The sequence below is a fragment of the Triturus cristatus genome, chromosome 8, assembly GCF_964204655.1.
Source record: "Triturus cristatus chromosome 8, aTriCri1.1, whole genome shotgun sequence".
In the NCBI taxonomy this organism is placed as follows: Eukaryota; Metazoa; Chordata; class Amphibia; order Caudata; family Salamandridae; genus Triturus; species Triturus cristatus.
The window spans coordinates 331,681,101-331,696,585 of NC_140591.1; the positions used below are offsets into that span (position 1 = coordinate 331,681,101).

Genomic DNA, 15,485 nt, shown 5'->3' on the forward strand with positions numbered 1-15,485 from the left:
TGGCTGAGCTCATTGCTTTGACTCGTGCCTGTTTGGCAGCCGACAAGATCCGTGTAACTATTTACACGGACAGCCAGTATGGGTTTGGTGTGGTTCATGACTTCGGACAGCTATGGTCCCAGAGAGGGTTTATGACGTCTTCAGGTTCACCCATAAGAAATGGTGAACATGTACGGAAACTGTTAAAAGCATTGCAAGGTCCTGATGAAATTGCTGTTGTTAAATGTGCTGCACACACAAAGGGGAATGATTTTGTTTCGTTGGGAAATAACTATGCTGATGAAGTAGCCCGATTTTGTGCAGAACAGGGATGCAACTTTACTGAGACCTACATGGAAGAAAATGGGGAGGAAGTGGTGTATGGTCAGATGTTAGCTATGGCAGACTCATGGGAGGAACTGAAACAGCTTCAGGAAGGGGTCTCGGAACAGGAACGTGGCAGCTGGATACGAGCTGGATGTGAGAAGGGAGATGTGGATATATGGGTTTCGAATGATGGACGAGCAGTGTTGCCGGAAAGTTTGTTGAATCCCATGGCGAGGTTGATACATGGTGCTGTACATCTGGGTAGGGATGCCATGATGAGAGTGTTTCGTCAGACTTGGTACAATCCGAAGTTTCGTGCAGTGGCTGAAACTGTGTGCCAAAGGTGTGTCACTTGTCAACAGATGAATGTGGGGAAAAGAACCGCTGTGACGTTGAGCCACATAGGGAGGTCAGGGGGACCTTTCAATAGGATGCAGTTGGATTTTGTCGAAATGCCGAAGTGTAATGGGTTGAGGTACATATTAGTGATAGTATGTGTCTTTTCCAGGTGGGTGGAGGCGTACCCTACACGCAGATGCGACACACTCACAGTAGCAAAACTATTATTGAGAGAACTCATTCCAAGGTACGGGTTCCCGACGTCCTTTGAATCGGACAGAGGAACTCATTTCCACAGCGAAGTTATGAAGTTGCTTTGTGCTGCTTTGAATATAGACCAGAAGTTACACTGTAGCTATAGACCAGAAGCTTCAGGGATAGTGGAGCAGGTGAATGGAACTCTGAAGGCTCGGATGGCGAAAGTGTGTTCGTCTACGTCTCTGAAATGGCCTGACGCATTACCTTTGGTCCTTATGAGCCTCCGAAGTGTGCCTGATAGAAGGACTGGGTTGTCTCCCCATGAAATCCTCATGGGAAGAGCGATGCGTTTGCCTGCAATACCTGCTACTGCTCTGATAAATATCACTGATGATATGATCCTGGACTATTGTAAAGGCCTTGCTGACGTGGTCCGTTCTGTGTCTCAGCAGGTGCAGACAGCAACGGTTCCAGCTGCGAGTGACCGGTGCCACGACTTGGACCCAGGCGATTGGGTCCTAGTCCGAAAGCACGTGAGGAAGAGTTGTTTGGATGCTAGGTGGCGCGGCCCTTTCCAAGTGATTCTTGTCACGAACACAGCCGTCAAGTGTGGAGGTTTACCGAACTGGGTGCATGCTTCTCATACCCGTAGAGTTCCAGCACCCTTGGAAGATACAGCCCCTCTCGAGAACAAAGATCCCAGTGAGCCGACAGAGCCTCCTGAGAGGGCCAGTCAAGCTGTAAGGGTTGCTGAAGCGGCTGATGGTGCACTGAATCGAGCTGGGGAAGAACGTGAAAGAAGTACTGACCCAGAAACCGGCGAAGGAGCAAGAGGTGCAGTGGGTAGCACAGAATCAAGTTCGGCCGAAGAAGAGGAGGTCAGTGCACAGGGTATCGAAGGGAAGACCGGAGGTGTTACCGAAGCAGAAAGGGTTTGGCCCGCAAGACAGAACCGGGTAAACCTGAGGTTGGCTCCAGACACAGACCTTGCACCAGTTTCGGAGGAACCAGAAGAAGAATCAGGAGACGAGGAGAATCCTCAAGGTGGTGTGAGAAGGTCCAAGAGAACTCGAGTGCCAAGTCGGAAGTACGCTTCACCGGAGTGGGCATATCAAGTGACTGATGCCAGGGTTACCGAGCACGGGAAGGTTGAGGTCGATGACATTGGTCAACAGTGTCCCGCTCCAGAGGGTGGAAGTGTTGCTGAAGGTTCCGGGATTGGAGATCGAAGGAATTTTGACGATTCATATTCCGAGTCCGCCATTCCTAAGTGTCATTCGAGGTATGATCTTGGACAATTTAGAGTTCCCGACGTTCACGACTGTGCCAGACCCACAAGAACTGATCATTCTTAAGCTCGAAATATTGCAGGGAGTCTTGGAGCTGTTGGGACCAGCGCTTATGTTAGATTGATTTGAGAAGGTTGCAAGCAGAGAAGAAGATAACCTAGATCCGAGCGGAAGAAGAACAAAATTAGGGATTTTTCCGTTATAGAACGAAGAAAAGTTAGGGAGGTTTGCCTAAAGTTCACGAAAGAGACACTGATGAGAAAGAGACTTACCCTTTCAGAGACTGTATTGGACACTGAGTACATTCCGAAGATGGCAGATCCTGCAAACCCACATCGTAGGGCTAAACTGATAATAGGCACATTGATAGGAGTTGTGGTAGTCACCATATTTGCGGTAGTGATAAGTTCATACATGGTGGCTCACAGGCAAGAGGGGAAGGTTCAGGGAGCACCCACACCTATTACCCCAGGGCAGAGTGGTGTCAGTATTAGAGAACAGGAAATATCGAAGTTGAGGGATGATCGCAGACTCCACAGGGATTTGTCGAAGGGTGATTTCAAGCTTAACGCGTATGCAAGGTTGCTGTATGAGTATGTTGATGCGATGGATGTGAAGGATTGCTATGTGTGCATGCAGTTGCCTGCTTCAGTGGATGAGGGTATCAAGTATCATCATCTCCCATTGACATATGGGATTTCTTGTAGTTTATTACTCAGTTTATTTTATGACAGGAGACAGTTCGAGTATTTCTTTTCAAATTTTGACACGGTACTTCCTGAAGTTCCAGCAATCAAGCATTTGAACAAATATGATTCTAGCAAGAAAGAGGACAGACTCCTAAAGTATTTTAGACCGACTATGAAGTTGGATACGGCGCATGCTCACAGGAATAACCTGACATGTGCGTTATCTGAGATAGAGAAGAAATTCATAGACCAGGTAGAGGACAGATACAGACAGTTGACCCAGACACGACACACCGGAGATAGTCCAGTAGATTGGACAGACGAGGAGAGGGCTCACAGATCCAAGGGAAGTTATGGACCAATAGCGTTAGATGAGGTGCAGAGAGGGAATTTGTGTATTGGACGGCCTCAATCCGATACGGATAAGATCGCAGTAGGACATAGCACTTGTTCTCAGACTTTCACAGTGGAAGCCTCTGCTAAGAATTTTATGCAAGGTCCAGTAGAGGTAATTCCGACAGTATATTATGTATGTGGGAAGAATGCTTATGTCAGGCTACCTGCGAATTGGTATGGCATATGCTATTTGGCTATTATATTCCCGAAGATCTATCACACCGAGGACTTGGAGTTGTTAGAGACGAAGCGACAGTCTAGGAAACGTAGGGCTACGAACGCCGGTGCAGTGATTGGGGACATATACGGAGCAATGATACCTAGTATGGGTGTGGTGTTGAATGATGTGAAGATTAGGAGGTTGGCGACTGTGGTTGATGAGTTGTCTATGAACACGGCGAGATCTTTGTTGTTGGTGGCTGGAGAGATGTTGTCGATACGGAATATGGTTATGCAGAATCGCCTTGCTTTAGATGTATTATTAGCAAAAGAAGGCGGAGTCTGCAAATTATTGAAGGTTCAGGAATGCTGCACATATATTCCAGACAACACGAAGGAGATAGGGAAGTACATAGACAACATCACGACTATTCACAAGGAGATTATGGATTTGACGGAGGAGAATGTGTGGGAGAAGATTGGATTAGGATTTGGAAGAGTGGGAACTTGGTTTGCGAATTTGGGAAGAGGATTTCTGGGATCAGTGTTGAAGCCGATTATCATTGCTGTGGTTTGTGTGATTTGTTTGTGGGGATGCGTGAAGGCATGGAAGTGGTATCAAGGAGGCAAGGTTGAAAGGGCTCTTAAGGCAAATGAGAAAAGGATGGCGAAACTCCAGGAGCAGCAATATGAGAGTCTTAAGAAACTGGAGGGAGTTCGACATGGCAAGGTTATGACTAGCGCGGTCTAAATCAGTTCTAAAGAAGAGAAATGTAATGGTGTGATGACGGATGTCATCAAAGGGGGGAACTGATGTAGCGCTTAAAAGTTTGAAAATTGTAGGGGTGCATTATACTCACTGTTAGTCGGCACCCGCATATAATCAAATGTGTACTCAGGTATTTTGTGTGCAATGTATTACGAATTGTATAACCTATATCGATTTTAATAGAAGTGCCAGCTATGTACAAGCACATTGTAAAGGTATTAGAGAAATGTATAGAGTTTAGCCTACATGAAAAGTAATGTGGTGTTAGAAATGTGTAACTTAGACTTCGTGTCTGTGGACTGTTTAGTTTGACCACACATGAAAGAAAGACGTAAATGTCAATACTGTGATTTAAACCTGCTTGTGTAACCGAAGTAGTGGCCAGAATTCGCATATATCGTTGAGGCGAAAGGCCTGGTATTTTCTTATGTTAGCCAAGGGCAATAGGCCAAAAGGGATTTATTCCAGTAGAGGTTTTAGGCTGTAGTAAATTGCAACTTAAAAGATGTGAAGAATGTCTGCTTTGCATGATCTCACCCCAGGTGCAAGGACAGTTGCTCGTTAGTAGAGAAGCTCTTTGTTCACAAATTGACTTATGTAGTAAAAGCCAGACATGGGAGTGTATTGGAATGTGCCAATCGTAACTCCTAGTGCGGATGGCGTCTGGGACTCAAGGCCAAGCGATGGACGATGGAACTGGACAGCGCTCTGTGGAAAATTTACTGAAAGACGACCCCGCAGAAGAGGAGGCGCAAAGGGGCGTGTTCTGGGATTTGGGGTTCTGTATTAGGGACAGCGCCCCGAGGGTGGAGGCAGACCAGAGCAGCCCAGAGCAGAGGAAGGCTAGGCGAAGAGATAGAGGGGGCAACTTAGACCAAGCTCTCTAAGTGAAGTCTTCTTATGAAGTTTCACTCTGACACCTTTTATTCGATGAGGGTCTCAAGGGATTGCTAAGTAGGGATGTCATCTAGTGCAGAGTAGGGACAGAGATGGTATGGTTCAGTGTCCCTAGTATCGACATTTGCTTGGTGGTGTTCTACCTCATGCTTTTAGAGATTGTACTTTTAGTTATTTTTAGCCGTATGCGGATTCTCCGTAGAGTAGCTTTTGTGTTAGTGCCTATGTACTTGTTGTGCCTCGTATTGAGGACTTTGTATCTGCAAATCTTCATGCTGATAATAAAAACCAGAGAGCCAAGAGATTAAGTCTCGAGTCCTTGATTATGGCAAATTGCGGACAGTAATTTTGATAATTGTGTTTTTCCCTCCACGCTATTGGGCAAGTAAAAAGTTCCATCTGACCAGAGTGGGTTCCAGTAGATAATTGCGAGATACTAAAATAGGCCGGAGCACAAATAACTGAAAATTAGCACCCCTAACCCTATCTATTGCCATCGTCCAGTGCCACCACCCCGCCCTATCCTTCATTTGATACTCTTTATTTTGGCCATGAGCTATAAAAGAAAAAAATACATTAAAAGACATCAGTCATAGTGACCACATAAGCTTTACAAGAGGAATATAAATGGGCCCACAAGCACCATATAAATACGTTAAAAGTAGTAAAGAAAATCAATAAAAACATTATCCATCATCATATAAATACAAAAGTAGCTTTTTACGGTTAGAACGGGAGCATTGATTTTCAGAGGTCAAGTTGTAAGTCCATCAGGTTAATAAAAGACACCAATGCTCTCAGCAAGTTAATACATTAGTAATATGATTTGTTGCGGTGTCAGCCTGGCTGTCCTTCACACATATGAGGTTCACATAATGGCCTTTCAATGACAGCATCCTTTCAAGTAGCTATTAGAAAGACATTTTTCCTCCTCATTCGCCACACAACAAATAGATTCCTAGAGATGGCAAAAACAATGTGCTTGCTAGTGTCTGATTGTAGAATTCTACAGGCTTCAAACAAAGTTCTTGCAAATTTGGATTACCCATTTGGTTCTGGCCCTACTAGACTCAAAACCAAAAAACAGGGCATGAGCCACTGTTTCTTGGCCATGGTCACAGGATGGGCATGCCGTCTCATCTGAACTCCTCCAGAGTGGTAATGACCCATGCCTAAACGGAACATACAGCGTCCTTGCCAGGTTTGGTTTGACTTCATCTAGGAACTGATCAGTTTTGTAAAAGTCATTTACCCTTAGAAAGGAGTTGGTCAGAGTGCCCAGGGCCAGGCTTGACAGGAGCATGCCATGTTTAAAGTTCCTGAAACACCTTTTGAGCTCGGATTTTTGTTAGTAAACCAGGCCCCCGGGATCTTCCCATAGGTTAACTAACCTGATGCTTATTAGTGTGTCCCTTACATATTTAATCCAGGGTAGAATACCTACCCCTGGGCTCAGGACAGTCAGAGCGCTGAAGGTCTTCCTTGTTGGCAGGTCACCCTGCCCTATCCTTTTTAGTTAGGTACACCTCGTTGCTTGTTGGGAAATCTCAGCCTCATACGGCACTAACATTATTGAGTTATCTAGACCCCAAGGCTACACTTCTGAAGAACGCAAGCAGGTGAACTACTGTCAACAATGGCGTTCTCGTGAGTGTATCAATAACTAAAATCTTCTGTCAGGGAAGATTGCTGTCATTTTTAGAACCAGGAAAGAACCCCAAGGACTGTGGTTCGTACTACACAATCACATTTTTGAATATTGATTATAAACTTTTTATGAAGATACTATTGGAGTTGGAGGTTCTAATCCCTTATCTAATGAACCCATAGCAAAATGTTTGGCATACAATACACACATATGTAATAACGAATTAATACCTCCAGCGTATCTGTAGCTTTTGGTATTGGAATTAACTTTTTGTCATAGTTCACCAGGTTGGCTTTGTCTTTATATCATAAGGTCACCTTGGAGATATTTTTTAATGGTGGATGAATGGGATCAGTGAGAATTGAGGAGGAAACTCATCAAGTTTATCATCTTTCTCATTTATAATACTTCTCCGTTCATGATCGAGGTAACATCTGTATCAGACCTTGTATACCAGGTGCTTCTAAAATTCCACTGTATGCTGATGACATAGCCTGGTTTTTGCTTCCCAGGCAGCGACTAGAGAGCAATTTTTAAAGCAGATAGATGACTTTTTGGATATTTCTAATTGTCATAGAAAGATAGAAAGACTATACGTTCAACCTACAGAGGAAACACAACCTGTCGAACTTCGAGACAGAAACCATTCATTGCAATTAGATATCTGGGTATGAGAATCACATGGAGGAGGAAAGAACTATGACAAATGTTTTTCCAAGCATAAGCAGGATTTTCTGGTGTGGGGGCACATCTCACTCCCGCTAGTTGGGTGTATTAATATTAGAAAAGCAATGAGGCTCTGTAAGAGTCTCTTCCTTTTGTATTCCATACCATGCAAAAAAATAACAAATTAGTTACAGTATTCATATTGGCTGATAGGCTCCCCTCATAACAAGGTTCAGGCAGTGTGCCAAACTAAAGGGAGGGTATTGGAACCTGCCCAATGTAACACCTACCTGGCAGAAGTGTCTAAGACTATTTGGTGACTGATGTTACAGGTGAAAATCATCAGTTTACTGTGTCAATCCTTACTGAAATGATGGGCCTTTAAGGTACAGCTTTGTTCCCATAGTTCACAGCAGGGGCTAGGTAGGCAGCTTAAATTTATTACACCCCAGATGCTGTGCCAAAACTATGACTTTTGGCTTAGGACGTTACGCCATATTGAGAAAGCTGGATCCCTCCATTGTGGAGGAACTCCAAATTCCCCAGAGCCCTCACTCAATTTGCTCTGGAATGTAAAGCCACAGGATTAGAGAGGTATCATGACAATGCTATTTAGAGGTAGTGAAACCACTTGCTGAACAGGGTTTCACTTTCAAGGGATTTTTTATAAATATATCCAGTGGCCGAATTTGGTTCTACTATGATTGATAAAGGAACACCATTGTTACTGTATGAATTCGGAATTTCAGAAGCACTCCAACAAAGGTCATATCGCTTAGGTTAATGAACAACTTAACACACCCACCAAAATTGGTCATGAGAAAATTCAAGTAGGATGAGTGTAGGCTTTTGGTATAGAATTTACTAAAACAATTTGGGTGTAAAGTTCCAAAACAATTATGTACTTGCCGTTAGCTATGACATAAGAAGGAAACTGTTTGTTTTCAATACATATCAATTATATTGCACACTGGTGCCCTTATGTACATTTTGAGCTAGGTTTGCTGACAGATGCACTCAATGTTGTATTAAGTCAGGTGACTGAAAACATATCTTATAGTCATGCCCAAAGCTGGAGAAATTTTGTAAGTCACTTTTTGTCAAGTAAGCAAACACTCAGTAATCCTTGCATAGCTTTGATGGCACACTTTCATGGTTTTACATCTTACCCTAGGGCCAGTGAAAACTTAATGTTTTCTGGGTCATCAATTGTGATGGTAGTTTTGGCTCAAGTAATGGTGGTCTGTAGAGGATGCCACATTGAAATCTCTTATGCAATGAAAGTTGATATACTACAAACAGAATGAGCAGATAACGATGTTCAAGCTTTTCGGCCTGTTAATGGAAGCTCTGGTGGTAAAGAATTGTAAGAATAAAGATAGGAACCTATATTCATGTATATGATCAGGGACTATCGGATGGATTTTAAACTGTTGTTAAACCCATTTATCGAATATGTGCTATAACACTGATGCTCACTGATATTTGTATTCCTAACTTTTATATTTTGATACATTCCTTTACATAACTGAACGTAAAACGGGCACAAAATGACTTTGTCCACTCCTCCATTCTAGAACTTATAAACATAGACCTTACACAACAGTAAGAAAATCACTCTGCTGATGTGATCAACATTAAAATCTGCTCTTAACCCATAAGGGCCTGATTTAAAAGGTAAACCTACACTTTAGTGTTTAGGACTGGCCTATCTTTTTATGTGCGAAATCTCTGCCATTAGTGTGGAGACTTCACAGTCGTAAAGTACCTCAAATAGCAAATTTGTGCACATATTACCACTTTGAATCTTAGAAATAAAGATAGTAAACTATTCAAAGCCCTTCTCAACAAGAACATCTCCAAAGATGGTAAAGCCTTCAATCTCCAAGGTCCTAACATATTGAAGTTGCAGTCCATGGAGCTTTGCCAATCTCAAATCCTGTCAATTTTATAAGACATCTCTCGAGAATTACTTGTTATAAGATAAAAATTATGGATTTTTTAGATTCACAGCAATAGACCACATTTGTAGTGTGCCTATATAAATGCAATTATCCAGTCAGTCCGTTATCATATGTGCAGTTATCCAGTCAGTCAGTTATCATATGTGCCAAAATATATGTAAATTAGTATGTAACACTTGTGAGTTTCTTTGTACAACAAGATCACTTTGGGCATGGTGTTATTGTCTCACTAAATAGCGTATCTACACTTGCTAATTCTCACATGTTAACAGGGTTTTCTTGAAAGTCTTCAACAAGCAATGCATGCATGTTTTAATGCCAACTCTATTACCTTCTATTACCCAAAAGAGTCCCTGCTTAGCCAATCTATGAATGTGTTTCAGTTTTTGTCATGCATTGAAATGTTTTTCTTCCTATGCATCATACTGACATCCCTCATGATCTGCTCCACAAAGTTCTGATGAGTAAAACAAATAGCAGACCCTAGAACACAATCCTTTTACTTATATGTCACATCACATCACGTAAAACAAAACAAAATGCAACATCTTAAACCGTATCCCTTGCATCCCATTCACCAAGTTCCATACACTTAACTATTGGACCAGTTTTCAAGCAACTGTTTTCCTATAGATTTGCACCAATGTTTGGTGTACTTTATATAATTTTGGAATTCTCAAAAAAAAACTCCAGGAGTACTCCTAGGAAGCTATCGTAGCTATCCAGGAGTATTCACAAGCATAACTGGATAAGCATGCCTATTTGTACATGGTGTACATACTTGCATGTGTAAATGCTTACCTAAAGTGCATTTGCACTTGCCTCCTTTTTTTAATTCCTCCACTGTGAAAATATTTATTTCCCATGCAGAAACCCCTGCACTTCCACAAGTTGAGGGGGTATTTTCTTCCCAGTCCTCCCCTCCACAGGGACTTACTTTTGTCCCATAGGCAAAAAAGTCTCCATGTTCAGGGTAGGAATGGATCATGCAAAAAAGACTGTAATTATCCTATTTGGAAGATAACTCCAACTTCAACTTTAGGTTGCGTCTGAAAAGTACTTATTGCAAAAAACTGCTAATCACAAGCAAAACCACAAGAGGATCCTATTATGAAGTGCAACTTAGACAAGATTCAAAAGGTAAGGCAGAACAAACATATGAGCCCCATTGCAGACGTTTCTAGTGTTGACAGGGCGTTAAGTGAGGTAGAACTGCTGCCACCGCCGGTGCGAAGCAGATATTGAAACGGGTCTCTACCAAGCCCTATATACATGTACCTTTTACTATTATAACAAAACATAACATAACACGTGGAGCATAGATTCTTTACAATCCTTTTGACTGGGTGACATATATTTCCACGGCACACATCAGTGAACCTCTCTTTTCTTTGAGCACTCCACGGGCGTGCATGTGTTTTCTTGCACTCTCCCCTATGCACTGGTTCCCCACACATGCCTGCCCCTGCGTTCTCCGTGTTATTCTTTACTCTTCCCAGCGTGTTCCAGAAGCACTGCACTGACTTTAAGCTGGATTTTACTAAAGACCAAACTTGGGGGCATATTATCAAGAAACGGCGTTAAAATTATCGACCGCTTTAGCGGCAGAAAACTGCCGCTAAAGCGGCGATAATGGGCTTGATAATATGCCCTTGAGAATTCCCAATGAAGCCCATGTTCTGGTGTCAACATGGGCTTCTATTGGAATTCTCTGCGGTATATTATCAAGCTCATTAGCGCCACTTTAGCTGCAGTTTTCTGCCGCTAAAGCAGCGATAATTTTAACGCCGTGCTTGATAATATGCCCCCTTATTGGGTTGATTTTGTTTTATCTGTTGCGTTTCACACGTTGCATGAGAGCTTCTGTACTGTCACACAAAGGCAGCATTTATGGTGTTGGGCGAAGGATGGGCGGCACCACTTACTCAGCTGACCCAAAGGAGATGTCTCTTCTCCTGGAGGCCCATAAATGTGCTGCATGGGCCGCCGCAGTGCATTAAATGGGCAATTTATTTGTTTCAGTTCTGAGTCCTGAGGAAAGTCAATTAGTCCTTAGCAATGCCTTTCCTTTACATTCTGATCCTTCAAACAGCTGCCATGGTCTCCACCATGGGGCGGAGTAATTTACTATGTCCCCTTGGTGGACCCACGGGCCGTTGCCTATATCTAAATGAGGTCCTAAGTGGCAGCTACATGACTAGATTTGTGGATGGGTGAGACCATGGCAGAGGGTGCAAATGGCACTTGACCAGTAAAACCATTAGTACAGTTTCAGCCGAGCAAGTTGAATTCTAAAACCTTCCTTGGGTGCCAAAGCGCTCGCTTCACATATTACCTCAGAGACGGCTACATCCGATAAACATAGTTACCATGAGCCAACAACATGGCGGTAACGAGCTCCCAGTCTGAAGCTTTTTACAACATAATGTGTTTAATGACCAACCACAAACTCATACGTTTTTTTTTTAAATTTCAAATCATTTTTATTGAAAAAGAAAATAAAATAAAAGACAAATACATACAATAAAGAACCAAGGAGTCCTAATAAACAAAATAAACATAATCATACATAAACAACCATCAACCTATAAGTGGCTCATACATATCACAATACAAATACAGTACAACGATACGTACAAATCATAATAGTTGAATAATTTAGATCAGATCAACAAGTCAAATTAAATAAAATAAGATCCAATAAAGCAAGACAATATGAAATCATGAAACACACGAAGCATACCATAGGATCCGAGTGTGCCATACTGAATGGGCACCATTACTGTCAGCACGATAATACATACGAGTCGCCATCGTTAAGACCTATATTGAAACCTGTAGCGCTCTTCATTAATTCCGTGTGAATACGCCCAAGCTCGGATGATCGTAGGAAATCATGGAGAGTCATGGCGGGTAATAATAAGTCATAAGTTTAACTCACAAGTTTGTGGATATTTTTCCAAATGTCTGTGATGGTTTTGCCACCTCTGGAAGTCCCACTGCCCAACTCTACTGGCAGATTTACTGCTATATATTATTATATGTGAGTAAATCAATTCACCAGTAAATATATGTGTTTGGTGAATTGCAGTTGCAAATCAACCCAGTCATTTGCACACCTAATTTAAACGTAATTGTGCAAACAAAGGTGTGAATCAGTGCACAGTACATAAATAAAAAATGACTGAACGCATTCAGTCAATGAAACTAGTCAAGGCCAGGAAGGTGGGGGGGGGGGGGGGGGGGGGGTGGGCACTGTATGCATAGCTAGCCACGTCTCAGCACAGAAAACGTAGCCAACCTATTGGGTTAACAATTTAACAATTGCAAAACGCGTGTGCACAAGCAGGAATTTAAATAGTATTCAACCCTTAACTTAGGAGTGCATTTATTCCTCAAATTCTGACCTTGCAGATGCACACAAAAATCTCTCACTCCATGTGTCAACACCAAGATGAGGAATTGCAGTTGTGAATATAGAGCTATAAAAATGTTGGTGCTATTAATGTGTCCCCATCCCCTGGTGCCTCGCCATCCTCACTTAAAAAATGAATGATGTAGCAAATGAGTGTTTTTTGGAGAGCATTAGCTGGGGTCATGAAATGTATTTGCAGGAGGCCGCAACGTACCGCATACCTCTGCAGCTAGGAGTCCAAGAGTGCAGATTGGTGGCCCACAAGACTTTAACCTGCAAATACATATAACGTAACCCACAGAGCTTCCTCATCCGCCATTTTACTTGCACAGGGCAGTAACATAATGGCTCGAATTTCGAATTACAGATTTCCTACTTTTACCTCCAGAAATATAACTGGACTTGCTGTCTTTCCCACTCCGTGTTTTCAGTATTCTTCACTTTTCATGATAAGAAAGCGTATGTTTTAGTTTTCGCTCATGTTGCTAGAGGGGGTGATGCCAGTCCTGGCTCTGTGTAGTCTGTTTGTTTGTAAATGTCGCCACGTTGATTTAATGAATGCTTGGAAGTGGCCCTAATGTGTTTACTCCCAGAAAATGGAATCCTAAATATTGTTCTGCAAATATATAGACAACACAGATCTAGTAAAGGTAAGTATCTATAGGTAGGTATAGATTTCCTCTACCTAATTCCACACACACACACTCACACGCATATATATATATATAACTGGTGAATTTCAGTGGTTTTACATGTTTCAGTCTGAAACATAACTCGTTTTTTTAACTGAGTTTTTTTCCAGTGAATTTCATTGGTTTTATAATGATTCACTTAATTTTCAACTAGGCACTGCACACAACCCACCGAGCTGACCACCCTTTCTACTGCACACAACTTTCAGTGGGCGCATGCAGTGTGTGCTTCTCAGCGGCCTGTGCCCAAGACTTGTGGCCCTTATCCTGCCTTCCAAGCAAAGCCAGGCACTAATTTTAGTATTTGGCTTTTTTTTTTTATTGTTTTTTACAGTGTATGAAACTCGCAATTTGGAAGCAGCTTGCGAGTCAGGCACAAAATGGCGATCAAATCGAGCACCTAATATTGCCTCTGTTGAACTTGCAAGTAGGCACCAAGTTGTGATTCATGCGTTAAAAATTGTATTTTTTTCTCAGGATTACCCTATATTTTCTACACATCTGTGACCACTTGACCACTGCCCTGCATTCAGCCATCTTTGGGGTTGGCCATCCATAGCTGTTGAATTTTGTGTTCACAGAGCAAAACTTGCAAGTCAGTGCTGCCTCAAGGTGGCAAAAAACGATTTCAGCCCTAGTCCAGGTAAACACATTTGAGCTGATTACGATATCGGGCAGAAAGCCTCCGTCCAACAGTCGGAATCTTCCCGAGCGCCGGAGCCCTTCCGACCGAATCGGTTAGTTTACAATCCGCCCGCCCGATTATGATGTTCGCGGTCGGAAAGTAAACCGACCGGTCATTCTGACTCGGTTCCAACCAACTCGCGGAGTATTCCTGTCAGTCCGAACCGCACCATAACCCCTATGGATGGTGTTTCCGCCGTCGGGATTACGATGTCAATTTCCAACAGCCTTTCCACACTGGCCTTTCCACATTGAAAGGATGTCGGAAAGTGACTATGGGTGCCCCTGCCGGGGTTCCCTAGCCCCCGCGGCCTACCCTACGGTTAGTGGTACCCCTCTTGTAAAACCCTGCACTGTGTAGCAGGCACCAAGGGGTGCCTGCGACAGGGTGCAGGGTACCCTGAGAAATACAAAATTGTTAGCCCTTTAAATAATCAGCAAGTTTAAAAATAATTAAACAATTCAAAATTCAGGAGAAGGGTACACACATACCTCCCCCCTCCTTAAACCTGTAAAGGCCCTTGGGACCCCATCCCTCAGGACTGACATATAATTATAGGGGATGGGCTCGCTATAAAGGGACCTCTAATGGCCCCGGGAACTGCACCTGGCTCTGCTGTGGTGCCCCGGGGAACCCACCCCCTGAGACACCATTTCTACGCCTGCAAGAGCGCGGGCAGGAAAATTTGTCTGCTCTCACTAGGCAGGAGCTTTGAAAATATGCTCTTACGGGCAGGTAAAATCAGATTGCTCCAGCATGGCAGGAGCAAGCAGAAACAGCTGCTCCCACTGGGTAGGAGCAATGCCAGCTCCCGCAGCACCCAGTGGGGGCATGGGGCTCTCCTCGCAGCCCCCAGCATAGTTTGCACTGGGGCACCCACTGTCAGGGCAACTCAGACTTCCAAAAGGAAAAGGTTTTCAGTTAATGTAATCAGCCTTAGAAACACCACGGAGGCAAGAAAGCGTCAATTTTGGAGAAGATATTGGGCGAAGTGGAAACCTAAGATGGCCGCCAAGAGACTCACTACCGAACAGCATGCTAGTTGTTATCCTGCTATTGGCAGTTTGGAATTTCCAGGTGAAGCGCCCGCATTAGCGCGCACTTCACCTGAAGAATTCGAGCAGTAGGACGTTCATGTAGTCTTCGGTGCGAAAGTTAGTCAGGAAAAACTCTCTTCGCACAAAACATTTTGACGCTTACCTCGTCGCGTCTTAGAACTCAGCCGGAGCCAGCAGTGTCATCCGAAGTGCATGTCAGTAAGCTTGAATATGTTCTTTTGGGAATCTTGAGCATGCGTGCTGAGAGACAGAGGTTTACCGTTCCCCTCAGCAGCGCATGAGCATAGGAGTAATAGAGCTTACCACACCCTGGAG

The 15,485-nt window shown here is 43.3% G+C and overlaps 1 protein-coding gene across 1 annotated transcript in view; it reads right to left on the reverse strand.

The window, feature by feature from the left end:
- Positions 1–15,485, reverse strand: part of CDX2 (caudal type homeobox 2) — a 188,920-nt gene that overhangs the window by 131,503 nt on the left and 41,932 nt on the right. The gene's annotated exons all lie outside the window — the stretch shown is intronic.